The sequence below is a fragment of the Malania oleifera genome, chromosome 3 (assembly GCF_029873635.1).
Source record: "Malania oleifera isolate guangnan ecotype guangnan chromosome 3, ASM2987363v1, whole genome shotgun sequence".
In the NCBI taxonomy this organism is placed as follows: domain Eukaryota; kingdom Viridiplantae; phylum Streptophyta; class Magnoliopsida; order Santalales; family Ximeniaceae; genus Malania; species Malania oleifera.
In genome coordinates this window covers 89,115,306-89,129,728 of record NC_080419.1, presented here as the reverse complement: position 1 = coordinate 89,129,728, position 14,423 = coordinate 89,115,306, and the positions used below count along the sequence as shown (strand labels likewise).

Sequence of the window (14,423 nt, the reverse complement as noted above, 5' to 3'; positions counted from 1 at the left end):
TCAATAAAATTAAGGGAAAAATACACTTACACCCTTAACTATACCATCCATTACAAAGGACGCCTTAGATTTTTAAAAGTGAGACTTACACCTCCTAGGCTGTCAAAGGAGTATCAGAGTGGACATATATTAACTAAAATAATAATAAAAAACTTTCATACCCTTTTTATTTAAATTTCACTCGATCTAACTCAGTAACAACTACTCAACAGCAATAATCAAACAAGCATAGGATTACAAGAATTATTGTGAAGTTTCAAATATCACTAATATTTACTACACATAAAATGCATCAAATTTTATGAATAAATAAAATTTATTTTATTTATTAAATTAAAGTATTTCTTTTATGAAGTTTTTTTGGATAGTACACAGTAATTCATAAGATATATAGAATATGTAAAAGTTACAATATAATATATGCTATTTTATAAACATATATTATATTACTGTAATGAGGAAATAGTGTATTTCTATTTTATAGAATTAACTATTTAAAAATATATTACAGAGTACGTCACAATGTATATCAAGTTTTAACAATATATATTTAAAAACTTAACTGAATCGTTTTACAAATCAATTGGAAAGAATTCAAATTTATTTTAAGACGCAATCTTCATTTTTATTAAATACAATAATATTTTTAAGATTAGCATCTTTGTTAGAAATTTCAATTTGTTGAAAAAAACAAAAGAATATGTCACCATGTGATACATTAATAGATGACACTGTTGGTGTAGAAAGTAGTAGCTAGATTTAATTAAGTTGTACAACCCCCACCCACCTTTAGAGTAGTTGACTAGTTGTAGGTTGCCTACATCCATTGGCATTCATAACATGTCTATTTTCTCCACCAACAATTAAAACTCTTTTCTCTCTCTGTCTCTCACTGTGTTGGAACTTGGAAAGGCATTGTGCAAAAAATATGTAAATTGTGTCTTCATTAGATCTTAGGCTAGCACCACAAAGTTCCTGTAATCTCCTAGGTTACTTTTACCTAATTATGGAATGGAAAATCAAGGCAAATCCAGGGGAACAAGCATAAACTATACAGTAAGAAAACATAATCTTCTCTTTATCATTAAGTTTAAAAAAGTAAATAATAACCAAATTAGATTAATAAAGAAATCAGGATATAAATAAACACTAAGCAGGCAAAGAAACAAACAATAATATCCTATCAATTGCAACCTTGATCTCTTCCCAATATTATAAAAAAAAAAAAAATTAAACACAGCATTAAAATAATGAAAAAATATCAATACAAGTCACGAACAACACAGTAGCCCTACTGAACACTAAACATTAAAAATATATTATAGAGTTCAAAAAAACCCATTTGGTTCCATTAAAATTTAAGAATGGCAATTTTATCGCACAGCTAATATTGGAAAATGCTTTATCCAGGCAAGCCTCCAGCAAAAATATCCGAGTCCCAAACAATGTGACAATGATATAAGAAGACAGATTCAGTGAAAAATAACAGAAGCTTACTTGGAAGTAGCAGAAGAAGAAGAAGAAGATGAAGCAAACCTAGATCCTAGCGAGGAGCAACGGCGGCAATGGTCAGAGCAGCGAACGGCGACGAGCAAAAGTTGGGCCATGACGGCGATGGCAAGCCAACGGCGACGGGCGACAGTGGCAGGCGACGGCAATGAGCGAGGCAATGACGAACGATGACGAAAAGGGGAGGATCGGGAGAGAGGAGGATCGGGAGGGAGGGGCTGGGAGAGAATTGAGGGAAATTTTGGAGGGAAAAGGAGGAAAAATAAGAGATTGGGGGGGAATGGGCCAATAGTGACGAATTTGTAAATTCGTCACTACTAGTTTCAGATAAGTTTTTTTTATTTTTTTTTAAAAAAAGGAAGTATTAGTGACGGTTCTCAAATCCGTCACTAATAATGGGCCAACAGTGACGAATATGTAAATTTGTCACTGATACTCTGAACTAAAAATTTTTAATTTTTTTTTAAAAAGGAAGTATTGGTGATGGTTCTTAAATCCGTCACTATTAATAATGGGCCAATAGTGACGGATATGTAAATTCGTCACTAATACTCTACACTAATTTTTTTTTTTTTTCTTTAAAAAGGGAAGTATTAGTGATGATTCTCAAATTCGTTACTAATAATGGGTTAATAGTGACGAATATATAAATTCGCCACTAGTACTATGAACTAAAAATTTTTTATTTTTTTTAAAAAGGGAAGTATTAGTGACGGTTCTTAAATCCGTCACTAATAATGAGTCAATAGTGACAAATACGTAAATTCGTCACTAATACTCTGACCTAAAATTTTATTTTATTTTTTAAAAAAAGGAAGAATTAGTGACGGTTCCCAAATCCGTCACTAATAATGAGCCAATAATGATGAATTTGTAAATTTGTCACTAATACTCTGAACTAAATTTTTTTATTTTTTTATTTTAAAAAGGAAAGTATTAGTGATGGTTCTCAAATTCGTCACTAAAATGAGCCAATAGTGATAAATTTGTAAATTCGTCACTATTACTCTGAACTAAAATTTTTTTATTTTTTTTTAAAAAAGGGAATTATTAGTGACGGTTCTCAAATCTGTCATTAATAATGGGCCACTAGTGATGAATATGTAAATTCATCACTAATATTTTGAACTAAAAATTTTTAATTTTTTTAAAAAAGGGAAGTATTAGTGGCAGTTTTTAAATCTGTCATTAATAGTAGACCAATAGTGACGAATATGTAAATTCGTCATTAATACTCTGCACCAAAATTTTTTAATTTTTTTAAAAAAGGAAGTATTAGTGACAGTTCTCAAATCCGTCACTAATAATAAGTCAATAGTGACTCATTTAAAAATTCGTCACCAATACTTTCAACTAAATTTTTTTTTTATTTTTTTTAAATAATAGTAGTGATGATTATTTAATCGTCACTAATGTTTACCTTTTAGTGACAGATTTAATTCGTCATTAATACCACAGAAATCGTCGTTAATATTTTTTTGGAATAATTTATGCGCGAAAATGTTTTCACGCGATATTTCTGATTTTTAGTAATGAAACTGTTAGTTATGGATTCAATTTCGTCACTAATAGATCCGTCACTAATAGTGTCGTATTAGTAACGGTTACTAAAACTGTCACTAATACCCTACTATTAGTGACAAATTTGAATCCTTTATTAATAATTTCATCACTAAAGACTAGTTTTTTTGTAGTGATAGAAAGGGAACTGCTGTGTGTATATGAATGGTCGTGTGGGATGTATGAGGGATAGGTGAGAATGGTGATAGTGTTGGATAGGGTGGTCTCTTACCACGTGATCTCCAGAGAGAATGCTTATAGCCTCACATTACGTAATCAAAATGATTAGACAAGCTTTAAGCTTTAACAAAGAAATTCTTCTTAATATTCAATATCAAAACTCTCTCCAAAATTCTTAAAATGATTCAGAATATAAAGACTTAGCATGGGGGACAATACATTAACTCTTACACAGACATGGGAGGACAAAGCATGAGAAACTGAACATGGGAAAACAAAATATTAAATACTTACACTTAATTCTAACATAATAAATACTCTCACAACTTACTAAACTCACATGCTTATGTTTAGTTGACATAAACTTATACAATTAAAATATGAGACATGTGCCAAAGGAAGGCCAAATCCGTATGGGGCCTATGAAGCTATGTGGGGCTCACAAGCCACATGGGGCCCATATTGGTCTTGGACTCAAATTTGCTTCAGCATATCGGCTAGGGTCTTCTCGTACCGAAAGTCTTCAAGTAGTCTTCAAATAACTCCATGTGTACCTACCAAATAATTACAAACAAAAGTGGACATCGGGAGGTCATCCATGTATCACCATGTCAGCAAAGGAGTGGACATCGAGAGGTCGTATATGTGTCACCATAGTTGCAAAGGAAATGGGTAAGACATGTTGATCCCCATCATAATAATTTGTCAATGGCAATATATTAAAGAATATTTTGTAGCACAATAATAATGACATTTAACAATATATTTAGGAGTTAATATCGAGCTTAAATGTTTAAATTTCAATTCTCACTAATTAAAAAAAAATTATTTTTTCAATGTAACAAGTGTTGTAATTGTTTCTTACAATAGACTATATAAAATATGAAAAAATAATAATAATAAAAATGGTGTTTATTTTTATTTAAAAAATAATTCACAAATGAAGTGTCTCAAATAAAATCTAAGAGACTAGTCATGAAAGAAAAGAAATATTATTTACAAAGAAATCACCATCCTCCTTAAGCTATCATACTAACACTTTGGTTTAGAAACCAATCAGTCATCACCTGCATTCTAAGTATTTAAGCTTCCACAATTAAGTAGAAGTCAATAAAATCAAGGCTCCAAGGTTGGCTAAAATAGGCATAGGCAAGCTGCAAGTTTTCTATTAATAGGAGGTATTAGGTTATTTTGCATGAATGCTAATCCTTCATTGGTCTAATGCTTGTCTAAAACCAAATATGGTCAGATTAAAAGTAAGGAGACTTATTTTTGCAGTATTGAAAATATGAATTTAATTTATTTTTTATTTTTTAAAAAAAATTATTAGAAAATCAGTTTATTTTTCAATTTTACAATGTTCGTACCAAAAGATCAGAAAATGATAACAAATTTTGATAGTATTTACTTGTCAAAAATAGTTTTATTTTCTAATTTTACTTTTTCAAATAATTATAAAAATGCACCTTTTTTAGTTTTCTAATTTTGTATAGGAAATGTAAAACTATTTTATTATTTTTAAAATTTTTATTTCTTTTATATTTTTTTTTTTAAATAAGATGTTATTTTTGAAACTACTTAGAAATTTAGAAATTAAAAATTAAAGACCAGTTTAGTTATGAAAATATTTTTTATTTTTTATTTTAAGTTTTTCAATGTAATACAAAAATCCGGCGATATTTGTATGAGAAGAAGACAAAATGATAAAAAGGTTTACTAGAATAATATTTTGTTTCAATTTTCAAATTTTCTAATAATTAAAAAAGTACCTTATTTTTTAAATTTAAAATTTTTGTAGAAAAATTAGAAAACATTTTTTTTTCATTGTTTTCTAAATTTTTGATTTATTATAGAAAACAAGGCATGTTTTTTGGGTAATGATTTGAAAATCTAGAAAAATAAAAAATAAAAACAACCATATAACTAAACAAATCCTTTATTATTGTCACGACGTCCCAAAGCCTGCCCAAAGAACCACTCTCTGGCAAGAAACCGCTCTCTGGCGAGAATGTGGGTTCGGCTACAAATAGGAAAAAAAAATGGAATGTGTATTTTGAAAAAGACTTTTTTTGTGAAAAACGATGTGTGATGGAGTCACCACTAACCTTTTGAAGTGTGGTTAGAACACTTGATTGCTACCCTATTAGGAGTAGAATCGGCCTGCATCACTAGAGTCGAGCTCGGGAGTACGGTTACGCGAGGGGAAGGTATTAGCACCCCCTACACGCCCATTCTTACGAATGATACCAGATTAATCAAAAACTATCCCAAAAATAAACTTTATAAGCCTTTCAAAATTACTCCCTTTCAAAAATCAAAAGAATGAAAATACTATATAAGTATTCCCTCAGAACCAGGGCAATTCAATACTTCGAAGAGTCAATGCTCTTGGTTGCAATCATCGGGAAGGAAAATGGAAAATAGGATACAAAATACGCTCCTGGGGGTTTTGAAATCTGTAGATTTTTCTAAATAGGAAAAATACTATTTCAGAAGGTTTTTACAGTTTGTTCAGGATGAAAATGATTTTCTATGCCTAAAATTTTTTTTTGGGATTTTTCCTAAGTGCGAAAGCATTTTTTGTGATTTTTCTCCGAACTTCAAAAATAACACAAATAAAATCAATGGAAGCCAAAGTCTGAAAATATTTTAGAACTTTTGAGAATTTTGTGATTTTTGTGAATTTTCTGGATATAATAATAGTATACAAGCGAAATGGAGAAAACCGAGGTAAATAGGTCCCGGGAGTGGTGAACCGATCAAACGTTGACCGATCTGGAGGAAAACTAATTTAAGGTCTCAGTCGAGACCAAATGGTTCAAAGCGTGTCTTATGAACACGAGCATGGATGTTGAGCATGTGGATGTGTATATGTATGCATGTGAGTTGTGCGCATGGCTGTAAGCGTGGGTGCAAGTGTGGATAAGCTTATGCATGAATATGTGTGTGTGCACGAACGGGTGTGTGCATGAACGTGTATGTGTGTGCGAGTGCATGTATGTGCATGAAGGTATGAATGTAGCACACATATGCGTGAGTGTGTAGATGCATATGTTGCACGCAAGTTCATGCATGAACGTGTGAACGTGTGCGCACGTGTTAGAATGCATGGGTGTAGACATGCATGAGTGAAAGTGCTCATATGTGAGTGCGTTCATGCATGCGCATGCATATGTGCGTGCATGAGAGTATGAGAGTGCTTGAATATGCATGTGTGCTAGAATTATTGACTTAATATATTTTTTTGGATTTTTCTATTATTTTTCTTTTTTTTTTTGGAATTTTATTGAATTTTATGAGTTTTTATGGATTTTTGGGGGATTTTCTTTAAAAAATGGAGTTTATTTAAAATAAATCGAATAAACCGGTCTGGAACCGATTCGGGGAGGGGGGCAAGACCAGTCAAACGTTGACCGGTCCAAACATACCACTTTTAGGTCCGGGTCAAGACCAGGGGATGCCACATGGCGAGGCTAGATTGGTGTTAGGCTCGCGGACGAGACCCGTGACGTGGCGCCATCGTGGTCATTTATGGGGTTCGATCCAACGACGAGTATGCACCCGTCTCAAGCATTAATGACGTGGAGGGCGGGCTCGCCATGTGTTCGTTCGTACAGGTTGAGCAGTGTTCGAACGGACGTCTTCTCTAGAGTGATCTGATCCATTCATGCCAATCCAGATCGTGTGGTGGGGAGCAAAGGACACCTTTGGATTGATCATGGTCGTTCATCGAGATGGGTGATTGGATGGCTGTCAGATAGTCATGCCAAACTTTAATTGCTAGAAAAGTAGAGTGGTAGGTGTCGGCAAGTGCACGGGCATGCGAGTTTTGGGCAGGATGACACCATTGTGCCTGTTGAAACATGGCAGAAATCGGATGCTTAGGAAGTGAAAATGGGTATCCGCCTCTCGTGTTGACTGCCAGTGCAATAAGGCACCACGTGGTGATGTGCGAATGGACGGGGCAGGCCATCATTAATGTCCCTTGACACGCATAAGATCCTGGCCCTTGACATTCCTCAGCGATCAGATGGCTGAGATGAACGGACCTTCCTCGCATTAATTGCACCAGGGAGTAATGATGACACGTGTCACCTAGCAAACAGGGATCCGCAGATCCTCATGAATGCTCTTGACGTGGATGGTTTTAACCATTGATACAGAACCATGATCCAATGGCCAAGATGAGGGGTGCGTAGGACTTCATCATGAGAGGAATGGGTGGCATTTAATGCTCCTGACGAGGCTAATATGAGCCGTCGATGTGATTAAGATCGAATGGCTTGGAGAGGGTATATTAATGAAGTAGACATAGAATGATCTGAGGCGTTCAACGAAAGTGAGGATCGAACGGCTCAGATTTTACGCTGCACAGGAATTCAATCGAGTGGATTAGAACACTCTACGTGTTTAGATCCTGTGGGCCATGGGTCAAAAATACAAAAGACCACATTTTGCCCTATCCTCAACTTACTCTCTCTTCTTCCGACCGCTCTTTTCTTTCTTCCGTTCTTCTCTTCGTCTCTCTGTTCCGCTTTGCTAATGAAACCCTAAAGTTTCCTCTTCGACTCACCCTCTCTGTTATTCCCTAAGTATTCTCAAAACTCTAGGGTTTCTAAGATCGCTTTCTTGAAACTCACTCTCTCCTTCAGAAAAACCTTAAGGCATGTTGAAACCCTGCTCGCACTCTCCTGTTTCTTTTAATCTCCCTTCGTGACTCTCTTTCTTTTTGAGATAGAAGCCTTTTCTGTCCTCTCAGTCTCACTTCCTCTCTTTCTCTGAAGCAGGCCAGAAAGGGGTTTGAAACCTTAGAGATCAGAAAACGAGGGGAAGCTTCAGAGAACACCTTGGAAAGATAAGCTATTATTTTAATGTTTTTCGTTCTCTTTTCTTTTCTCTCTTTTTTCTTCCTTGCATTTTTGTTGGTGTATTCTGAGACAAGGATCATTGCTTGTTAAAACTTTGGATGCCTAACTGCCAGGGTTGGTGTGGAAGACGAGCGGACTCATATTTGGCTCAATGAGGAGAGCGAGTGCATTGGGTTGACTCGTATAAGTCAACCCAGGGCGAGTGGTATGGGTTAGAACAGAGTTGACTCGCACGAGTCCTATTAGGTGGGTAATGTGAATCTGAGCATGTCACATGATCGTCACGTGAGAACTCAGTGAGTGTAAGGCTTGGGACGAGCTTGACTGGATTAAGCTTAGTCAATTTCAATGGGCCTAGTTAAAAAAATTACATACAAGTCGGCCCAGTTCTGATTTTCAAAACGGGGCCCGTTTCTTTTAAATTGAAGGTCGGCCCACCTCTCCTTTTAAAATGGAGCCCGGAGTTTTAGAATTAGGGCCGGCCCATTTCCATTTTTAAAATAGAGCCCAGGGTGAATTTAAAAATGGGCTTAGGCTTTGAAAGCTTGAAAATGGGTTTTTGGAATTTAATATTAAAATGGGTCTGGCCTGGTTACATTTTTTAAAACCATACGGGCTTGGGGTATTTTAAAAACGGACTGACCTAGTGGGATTTTAAAACGGGTTCGGCTAGGTTAAGGGTGAGGATCCAGACTCAAGCTTGGGTTCAGGGTTCGAGGATCGGACCCAGGGGGATATCAGAGAAAGAGAACCTGAATTCAGGTTCGGGTTCAAACCAGGTGAGGGTTCATTTTGGGTCAGATCGTTCTCAGGTTCACCCTCGAACCAAAGAAATGGAGAAAACTTGCATTCATTAACCCACAGCACATGGTCTTGCACAGGTTATCATCTGAGAATTAGGACAATGAAGAGAGATTTACCTAAGGTCCTATACTCCTCCGGTCTTCTTCTCCGGTGAGTGGGTCCGAGTTAGTCTGAACGTGAACTATCTCTCCTTTGCTCCTCGAGTCTATTCGGCTTCTGTTGGCGCTCGTTCCTCTCGAATCCCTCCCTCATTCTTTACACTATACAGTGTAGGGGTTCCCTCTGCTCTCGATTCCCAACCCCAAATTCTACAGAATGTTACTGTGCTCCTCTTTTCCAAACTAGCATAACCTCCCCTCTCTTTCTAATTTCTTCTTCTCCCAATTCCCATAGGGTTTCTGTGCTCCTGCTCTCATCTCCCCTTCTAACTCACTCTCTGGATTTGGCAGGGTATTTCTACGCTCTCTCCCCCCTATTCTAATTTTCACAGAGTGTTCTTATGCTCTTCGGCATTGTCTTACTACAGTGATGGGGCTCCCCTTTTATAGGGAGTCCAAGGGTGCATTTGGCGCCAATTTCATTCCCTTACCACTAACTTTGTCAAGGAATAATTTTCCCCGCACGTGTGACTGATTTGATTTCTTGATTCGGAGCTAACCAACTCTCCCTTTCCTGTGCGCAGGTAATCCTAAGGGTCCATGTGGCAGATAAGGAATGGAGGGCTTTTGGGATGTTCCCAAATGGCGGCACCGGGATGGAGGGAAGGGCATCCTTGGTTTATTTATCTTTTGTGATTTTCTTTTTCTATTGCTAACCAATTTTATTTTGCTCTGCTTCTCTGTGTGCAGGTGATCCTAAGGGTCCATATGGCATATGGGGAATGGAGGGATTTTGGGATGTTTCCAAATGGTGGCACCGGGATGGAGGGAAGGGCATCCTTGGTTTATTTATCTTTTGTGATTTTATTTTTCTATTACTAACCAATTTTATTTTGCTCTGCTTCTCTATGCGCAGGTAGCTGAGGTGATCCAGATGTCAACGTAGGAGAGGAGGGCTTTTAGGATGTTCCAACTTGGCAAGCTCGGATTGGAGCATGGAAGGATTCAACATTTGTTTCTTCTTTTTTTGTATCTTGATTCTTGTAATTATGTATTTTCTATTCCTTGTGCATGCTCCCTATAATTTTAATTTCTGGACATTTATTTCGGTTATCACATTTGCCAATCCACAATTCCATTTGACAAACTTTGACAAAGGGAATTTGGTGATTCTCAATTGACCAAGTTTGACCAATGTCAACCAAGTCGGTTGACTGATCTTGACCAAAATGGTTGACCAATTTTGATTGAACTGGACCATTTGACCAAAATTTGACCAAATCAGTTGACCGATATTGGCCAAATGAAATAGGATATGACTTTAATCCCGATATGAAACTGATTTTTTAAATTGAGACCCAATTTCAAATAGGTTAAGATTTTACAAGCTTAACCCCAAATTTGAACGTTTTTGAACTCATGGAAACTCCAAAGACTTGATTAACTAAACTAAATTTTTGGGTTTTCGAAATTGAAATTAAAACTCAAAGGATAAGACTTGGACCAGTTTATGAAAAACATTGAGCAAAGTTAAAAGGAACATGCCCTATCACCGTGGGGACCCTAAATGAACTTTGAACCCATAAAATTGAACTTGACTCATTATGAAGAACAACAACTCCAAAATTGGATGACCCTATTAGATCTAACATGAGGACCTTAAACCGATTTTTGGGTTTTTTTTTAAATTAAAATTAGCACTTTGGAGAAAAGGACTCCTAACTTATTTAGAAGAGCAGATACTTTGAAATCAGGGGATTCCAAAGTCTAATCTTCAATGAATTTGGAAGCTACAAGACTCGATTAAGGGAAAAATGGATTTAACATCAACTTGCATTAGCGGTACTTGACCCTGAAGGGATCAACCCTCGGATTCCCTAATGGAACTCATACAACAACCAAGATTAATTTTACAACTAAAAAGAATTAATTAAAATTAACATAAGCAAAGCCTAACAATTGGCGTAAAAACCTAATACTTGGACTGTACATTTACAAGACTCAACTCTAAACCAGAGACTTGACTGAAATTAGAAAGATTCGATTGGAGGGTTTGGGTCTTAATTCCAAAAATCTGGGTCATTTGGGGCTCAAAGTCAAACCCTGTTTCATTGGGTTTCCTTGAGATAGTCTAGTTAAAATTGGGGTGTCGACAATTATTTTTCCCTTTAGTATAAATCTTCAAAATTAAAAAACAACGTAATATTTATATAATTCTTAAAAAAATAAAAAAAAATAAAAATTATTTGTTGTAATTAAATATGCCAAAAAATGACTCTCACAAATTAAACAAGGTTTTTAGTTTCTAAATTTTTAATACAATCTTGAAAAAACTAAAAAAGAACTTGACATTTTCATAATTATTTAGAAATTTTAAAATGTAAAAAATAAAAAAAATAAAAAAATAAAAAAATTCTCATAACTAGTGAGCCCTTACTTTGTCGTAGAGTCCACCAGACCACCTCTTTGCCTTGGGACGGATGGAACGCATCTTTGTTGAACCCCGATTTGATAACACAATCATCATAAAATATTTGAAAATAAACTTCAACCTCCACGATCTAATTCTCCACAGAAAAGAAAAAAAAAAAAAAACCTAACAAATATGCAGGAGCCTCATTTGAAGTATCTTAAAGTTAAAACATACAATATCGGTTTGAGTGAGCAGGCAACGCAGCGATCGCGTGGCCTAATGGATAAGGCGCTCGCCTCCGGAGCGGGAGATTGTGGGTTCGAGTCCCACCGTGATCGTTTTTAAATTTTGTGCTTTAAGAAATAGAATCTCATTATCGTCAAAATATTTGACGGTAAAAATTAATAGTTTACTTATGTTAATATCTTAAAATTAAAAATGAATAAAATTTTTTTGATTGGATAATTACCTATATTTGTTTTTGAATTTTAAAACAATTAAAAGCATGATTAAAATAATAAAAATATAAAAGAATACATATTAAAAATTTTAGAATAAGAATAATAATTATTACAGTTACTTAGTTATTATATTTCAAACTTCATTTTTTAGTGCTACAAAAAATAACCTTATTGTATATGGCAACAGAAAAATGCAGTAAAAAATAGTTTTTAAATAAGTTTTTATTATTTTCTTTAAATTTAATGAAAATTTATGGATATTTTTATTTTGGTTGCATTTTAAATTTACATATTTGAATTTAATTAGAAACTAGGAAAAAAAAGTGTTTATAGTTCGCAACAGACCGAATTTGCCCATTGAGCCAAATCTAAACAACCATATTCAAATCCTCGTTCTAATTAACTTAAACCTGAAAGGCTAACGACGAAGTCAATTCGTATCATCAGAGATGACAACTATATCCCCGATCAACTTTACTTTAATAATAAGAAACACTAACCTTCTTCCGAACTGTATCTCAAAAAATTCCAACAGAGGTGGGGTCGGTCTCTTATGAACACAATATGGTCAACTTTTTTCATATTAAATTTCTAAGAGCATTCATTATCAGACATTATGACAGCTCATGACATCAATTTAACTATTTTAATTAGTATTGTAGAGATAAAAAATTGGTTTTGAATATTAAAGTACTGCGATGCCCTATTATTTAAATAATTAAAAAACATAAAATCTAATTTTTTAAAATATTTTTTGAAGACAATCAAGAAGGGTCAACAGAAATGGAAGACATCAACATAAACAAAAGCATAATTATTGGAGGTCCTCTGCCTTAATTGTTTTTTATTGGAAGTGCCCACTGTATAAATTACTTGAAATAAAACTTCGTACTCTAAATGAATTTTTATTAACTACTCATAATTGCATACGACAATTTTATTTCAAGTGACATGATGGGAAACTCATAATTTAATATTAAATTATTAATTTTAATAATATATATAAATTATACAATTAGAGTTTGTGGATAAATATATTTACTAAATCATGAGAATTATAATTAAATAATAATTTAATACAATTAATCTATTTTATACTTTATTTATTTTGATTCAAATATATAGTATTAACATGTAAATATTAATGTAATACAAATATTGTTCCATAAAACTTGAGAAAATAAATATAGAATTTTATTAAATTTTGACTTATTATGGTAACAACTATAAATTACATTTTAATAATAATTTTAACATAGTATTGCACTCAATTGTAATTTTTTATCATTTTAATGTAATTTTTTAGGCCTAACTAAGATGAAATATGCATAAATTATTTAAAAATTAACTACCCATTATAAATGTGAGTAGATAAGTACTACTTATTTCACAAGTATTTTAATTAATTTTTATTTTTTAAAATAGTCAAGTAATATCTATATCTTTCAATTCAGTACATATCTAATTGAACACTTATCAAACTATTTATTGATTAGTGGTTCTAAACGACCGCTAAATGTAGTTACCTAAACATGAAGGCGTGTGGCTCCTGTAAATGCTAGTGAACTATATCTTTATGAGCAAAACAATTTACAAATTTAAGAATTTTACATTCAAGAATCATAGCAAAATAAGCAATTTAAAGTTACTAACCATATAGCTAGTGTGCACAAATGGGATTAATAAAATTATTGAAGTCAAGAGCATGTGCAAATTTAAATGCATGAAAAATGACATAAAGAAATACAAAAAATTGCAAATTTACCAGTAAATTATAATATACTTTGCAACAACCTATACTATTATGGATGCATTAAATAAGCATAATTAATTTTATTATTAATATTCAACAATTGTACTAGCTAAAAGCTTAAACTCAAGTTGTTCCAACTTATTTAGTGTTGTGACAATTGACGCTTTGAGACCAATTGTTGATGCGAAAGCACAACGTAAACCACACACAATTCAAATCCTAAACAAGCAATGCAAGCACTCAATGATGAACAATACAGAACAAGCAATCACTCACAAAGAGAATCAACGAAAGTAATAATCAAAGACACAAGATTTACGTGGTTCGGTAATGTGCCTATGTCCACGGGAGTAGCAAATGAATTTTTCACTATCACAATGTCAAGCTTAATTACATTTTAGGGTTAAAAATGTTTGATTAAATACAAACCTTAAGAGTACAGAAACCTTGGAACATATCCAAATCATCCCTATAGCAATCCCCGGAGGAAAATCCTCCAAAAACCCCAATCCACTAATCTCCCGATTCAAATTCTGTGACCTGTACTCAACGAAACCGTCGATGGTTTCAGCCAAACTGTCGACTATTTAATGTCGAGAGGTGAATCTTGCAAATTGAAACCATCGATGGTTTGATACCAAGAGCAAACCGTTGACCAATTTGTCGACGGTTTGATCCTACAACCAGCCTCGTTGTTCTTTTGCATCACTAAGCTTTCCTCGGTGCATGTTTTCCACTCAAATATGAGTCATAACTCCAACAATTTTCACCTTGGCA

At 34.0% G+C, this 14,423-nt stretch overlaps 1 non-coding gene across 1 annotated transcript; it reads left to right on the top strand.

Annotated features, from left to right (window-relative positions):
* Window positions 1-11,697: 11,697 nt before the first annotated feature.
* TRNAR-CCG (transfer RNA arginine (anticodon CCG)) lies at window positions 11,698-11,770 on the top strand. Its single transcript has one exon. It is a non-coding gene; the product is annotated as a tRNA-Arg (tRNA).
* Window positions 11,771-14,423: the final 2,653 nt, after the last annotated feature.